At 31.3% G+C, this 5,951-nt stretch overlaps 1 pseudogene; it reads left to right on the forward strand.

The window, feature by feature from the left end:
* Positions 1–4,791, forward strand: part of LOC106466741 — a 68,377-nt pseudogene extending 63,586 nt beyond the window's left edge.
* Positions 4,792–5,951: the final 1,160 nt, after the last annotated feature.

Below are 5,951 nucleotides of genomic sequence, written 5' to 3' on the forward strand. Positions count from 1 at the left end.
GTATATATTTTTACTATTAAGAAATATAACTAAAAGCCTCTTCATTTTGATAATTGGTGTAGATCACATTTTAAAATACTGACAAGGTGTAATAGAGGGAAATATCTTTTAATTGTTGTTTATGACTAAAACATTAATTGTAATGACTAATGTATTAAGAATGTAATTTCCAGTTGTGTGTTATAGATTACTAAATATGTACTGGTTTAAACAAATTCCCAAAGTTTTGCAATAACTATACTTTGAAATCAATCAAGCATGGTAGTATTTACCAGTTTCAGTTTGATTATTTATTACCAAAAGTGAAGCATTTATGATAATAAAATTTTGTTCATGGGTAGAGAAGTTTTTTCAAAGAACTGCACAAGTAAACTCAATAATTGTGAAGGCTTGTGTATTAGGTTGCTTTAGTAACAGTTCTCAATTGTTGTTTTTATTCCATTTAATGTGATCATTGTATTTCAGAAAACTTGGATCAAAGAGAAAACTGAGCCATCTGGTGATTTACAAAAAAATGAGACTGTTTTAGGGTTCAATGAAAATGACGATGATTTATATAGTTCAAAAGTTGAAGTTTTGAATGTGGTAAACGAAACTAAATTTCAAGAAGAGTTGCATCAAATTGAATCTCAATTAGGAGGTACGTTTGGTAAGTACAGATATCTTCCCAAAAAACCACATTCAAGAACACAGTCCTTGAAATTTGTAATAGTGTATGGCAAAGCTATGACATTCTATGATAAACATCAAGTACAATGAAAAAAAATGCCATTGTAATTTTTAAAAAGTCTTAAAATGCCTTCCCTTTATGTTACTATGCAATATATAAACTGTTTATTTTCATAATTACTTTAAACACTCATATCAGTCTGTTTGCATGATTTTGCACAATGAAATTTGCACACAAGTCCAGTGATAAGTTTTATGTAAATGCATAGCTGTTGATTGTAAAGAAGGAATTAATGTTAAGTTATGCATTTACACCAACCATAACTATTTAAATCCAACTGATCAATGATTTTGTTATTGTGACATTGAACTACTGTGTAATCAGTAGTTATAGCGATTTTTGTAATGTTAAGGTTTCATTCCATGCCATGTACTTACTAAGTTTTGTGATGAATACATGAAATTAACAGTTTTTATCTAGCATGTAAAATGGATTATTATTTCCACAAATTTTAATAAAAATATAATGGACATAAAGAAATTTGTTTATTAAAATTGAAATATGTGTATTTGAACTCACTGATAAGTGTAGCAGCGAAATTTCATATAATTCGTATTTCTTTGGGAAAACATAAACACAGTATGAAGTTATGATTTTGTTTTGAGCTTACCTACTAATTAAGTATATTTTATTACAAGTTACAGCTTTTACAGTAAGGAAAAACAAGTCTTACTTACTGTAAAAGCTGTAACTTTTAATAAAATATACATAAATTTATTAACTAATAATTATTGTTTATAAAAAATATTCCCTTAAAATGTGTTGATCTTTATTTTGATGTGTTGATACGAAAAAAAATAATTCAGTTGTATTACTACAAAAGTTTATTATATGTATGTTACAAAAATTACAAGTAATGGGGATGTTTAAATTTTGTCACATGTAGACAGACAGACAGACACACACACACATGCTGTTTTATTACTTATTATCTATCACAAATACCTTTTTAACCTTTGCAGTTTTATGGTAACTCTGCACATTTTTTTTTGTTGGTGTCCATTTGAAGCTGTTTTGGGGTTCACAGAATGACTTTTTGACAAAAACATTAACACACAAATAATTAATTTTACAGTTATGACAAGAAATGTAGTTGTATAATATATAAACAATGTTAGGCTAAAAGATAGTAATTGTGTTTTTCCTACTTCAACAAGCCACCGGTTCAAGGTACACACACATGAGCTTGTATAACACTTATAAAACATCATTTACTCAATTACTTAGGTTGCTGTGATTTTATTACTGAGGTGTCATATGTTTCTGTTTATTAAAGCTAAAGAAACATGCCCCCCCAGTGGCACAGCGGTATGTCTGCAGACTTACAATGCTAGAAACAGGGTTTCGATACCCGTGTTGGGCTGAGCACAGATAACTCATTATGTATCTTTGTGCTTAACTTCAAACAAACTAAAGAAGCATTAAGGTTTTACTGTAACTAACAGTTTTCTGGTGGCACGGCCAGGTGGTTAAGGCGCTCGACTCGTAATCTGAGGGTCACGGATTTGAATCCCTGTCACACCAAACATGCTTGACCTTTCAGCCGTGGGGGCGTTATAATGTGACGGTCAATCCCACTATTCGTTGGTAAAAGAGTAGCCCAAGAGTTGGGGGAGGGTGGTGATGACTAGTTGCCTTCCCGCTAGTCTTACACTGCTAAATTAGGGACGGCTAGTGCAGATAGCTCTCGGTAGCTTTCTGGTATTGTAACAAATTTTACATGGAATCCAATAATAATAATAATGTTTATCAAAATCAACAAACCATAACTTTTATGCCTAGTCTTTTTAATTACCAAAACTACATATTCAATGGAAATGCCAGCAAGTGTAAACATGTTGTAACTAATGAAGTATGTAATTGAATTTTATTCTACCTGAATATGAGGTAACACATACATGTATGTATTTATGAAATACAAGTAGATTTTTAAAAATCCAGTAGCAATGATTTTTGTTTATAATTTGTAATTAGGTTTATACTGTAGTATTCTTATTGTAGGAAACAACTTGTGTAACTGTATCAAAATTATAGTAACAGTTACAATAAAGCAAGTATATTTTATGCTGATATTGTCATTTATAGTGTACCCACTATTGATAATAGCTGTCAAGGTACTAAAGCTTCTAGCATAATGTGAAATTTTGATAAACCTGTGTTTCACGCATGATTGAAAACATATACTTCAGAGTTTGTGAATATGTTGTACTACAACATTTGACTTATTCTTGTACCTTTTTTTTATTAGAATAGTCAGATCAGTTGAAAAAATTACTGATCTCAGTATTCTTTCAATTTGTTTAATACTGATCTTAACACTTTCACTGCTATATTTCTACATAAACATTTCTCACAGTGCCAGGTTGATTTTTGATACACAATTGATGAATTATATTGTATAAATAAAGATATGTAACATGAAAAGATTGTAATAACTGTTTCTAAGCCTGATGGCAGTTACAGTAACTGAAAACTTGTTTCATTGAAAAAAAAATTAAAGTTGAGAATACCTGTGTATGTTTTACTAATTAATAAATGTCATTATGATCCATAAACAGTGGATTTCTGTATACATTTTTAAATTATATCAATAGTTATAGTGAGATTTTTTACTAAAGAATTGTAAAATGTATTTAGAAAGTTACCAACCTTATACATCATTTTTTATGTAAATTACTATAATTATGTTTCTTCTAATTGTAGATTCCGAGACTTCCATAAATAATCATTGTGGAAGGCATTTTTCTGGTTATAGTGGATTGATACGAGAAGCTTCCAATACAAAGAACAATAACTATCAGAAATTATGCTGTAATGGTGATGAATTTGGCAAAATATTTTCTAGAAAAAATACTGTAAAAAGTTATCAGATTACATTTATTGGAGATTTGGTGTACAGTTGTTTAATGTGTGAAAAAGAATTTGGAAGAAAAAGTGAACTAAATTTACATCAGCATATACACACTGGAGAGAAACAATATAGATGTGTAGTGTGTGGTAAAACATTTACAAGGAGTAGTCACTTAAACAGACATAAAAAAATTCACACTGGTGAAAAACAGTATAGTTGCTCAGTGTGTGGCAAAGAATTTAGAGAAAAGATTCATTTGAAAATACATCTGAGGATACACACTGGAGAGAAACCATATAGGTGTGTAGCATGTGGCAAAGAATTTAGAATGAGTAGTCACTTAAACAGACATAAAAAGATTCACACTGGGGAAAAACAGTACAGTTGTTCAGTGTGTGGCAAAGAATTTAGAGCAAAGAGTCATGTAAAAACACATCTGATGATACACACTGGGGAGAAACCATATAGTTGTGTTGTGTGTGGCAAAGAATTTAGAATGAGTAGTCACCTAGATAGTCATAAACAAATTCATACTGGTGAAAAATAGTACAGTTGTTCAGTGTGTGGTAGAGAATTTAGAGCAAAGAGTCAAGTAAAAATACATTTGAGGATACACACTGGAGAGAAACCATTTAGCTGTGTAGTATGTGGCAAAGAATTTCGAAGTAATAGTGATCTAATGAAACATAGCAGGACACACACTGGGGAGAAACCTCATGTTTGTCTAGTGTGTGGCAAGAAATTTGGCTATATAACTCAACTTGAAATACATGAGAGGATACATACTGGGGAAAAACCATACAGTTGTGAAGTGTGTGGGAAAGAATTTCGAAGTAGTGGTGTGCTAAGAAAACATAATAGGATACACACTGGGGAGAAACCATGTATCTGTGCAGTGTGTGGGAAAAAATTTGGATTAAATTCTGATCTTAAAAAACACATGAGAATACACACTGGGGAAAAACCATATAGCTGTGTATTTTGTGAGAGAGAGTTTATCAGAAAAGGTGACCTAAATATGCATCAGCGTATGCACACTGGAGAGAAACCATACAACTGTGTAGTTTGTGGGGGAGCATTTGCCAGAAAATGTTCTTTAACAATACATCAGCGTATACACACTGGAGAAAAACCATATAGGTGTGAAGTGTGTGGCAAGGAATTTGGAAGGAGTTCTCACTTGAACAGACATAAAGAAATTCATACTTAATGAAAAATACATACATGTATAGTGTGTTGCAAATAATTTGTACTTATAAGAACACATACTGGGAAGAAATCATCAATTGTGAAATGTGTGGGAAAGAATTTGGCAGAAAATGTTACCTAAAAAAAATGCATGTTCAAATGCACACTGGAGAAATACCAAACATATGTACAGTATGTGGAAAATAATTGGGAAGGTATACGTACCTGAACAAACAAAAAAATATGTGCAATGTATGGCAAAGAATTTGGAGAAATAGGTTATTTAAAAAGACATACAAAAGTACATTGTGGAGAAACCATTCAGGTGTGCAATGTGTGGAAAAAATTTGGAGGTAATGAGGATCTAAAAAAAATTTTATAGGGCACACACTGGAGACAAACCTTACAGCTGTGTAGTGTGTGAGAAAGAATTTGGAAGTAATAGTGGCTTAAAAGTACATCAGAACGTACACACTGGGGAGAAACCATGTGAATGCATAGTATGTCGCAAGATTTGTTTTGAATTTCATGCAGAGCTACTCAAGGACCATCTGTGATAGCCAACACCACTCAGTGCAAACTCTTGGGCTACTCTTTTACCTATGAATAGTGGAACTGACCATTACATTATAATGCCCCCATGGTTGAAAACAGGAGCATGTTGGGTGACAGGTATTTGAACCTATGACCTGCAGATTGAGAGTCGAACCCCCTAACCACCTAATTTGGCAAAAATATTCATTAAAAAAGATAAAAACATAAGGTGAGACATCAGTAGAGTCTGTAATAAAAACGTTGGAACTATTTAAAAATACAACTGAGAAAACATAGTGTCATAAAAAGTTTTTGATAATCAGTGACATTAAAGCATGAGCATACACACACTCTGTGGAGAAATGATAAGGTTATATAGTATGTATCAAATTTAAAAGAAGTTATTACTTAAAAATACATAAAAGATCACAATTATATGGTGTATAATAAAGTATATATAAGAAGTTATTCTATAAAAATGCATAAAAATATCAGCTGTAAGGTGTTTATTTAAAAAAAATGTATGACATTATTGGTAAAAATACATTAAAATATCACAGCTATGTAGTTTGTGTAAAAAAATTTATAAGAAGTACTAGTTAAAAATACACCAAAGAATTGATTGTCTGAAAAGATAAACACTGTGGA

This window comes from Limulus polyphemus, unplaced genomic scaffold (genome assembly GCF_000517525.1).
Source record: "Limulus polyphemus unplaced genomic scaffold, Limulus_polyphemus-2.1.2 Scaffold2367, whole genome shotgun sequence".
Lineage (NCBI taxonomy): Eukaryota > Metazoa > Arthropoda > Merostomata > Xiphosura > Limulidae > Limulus > Limulus polyphemus.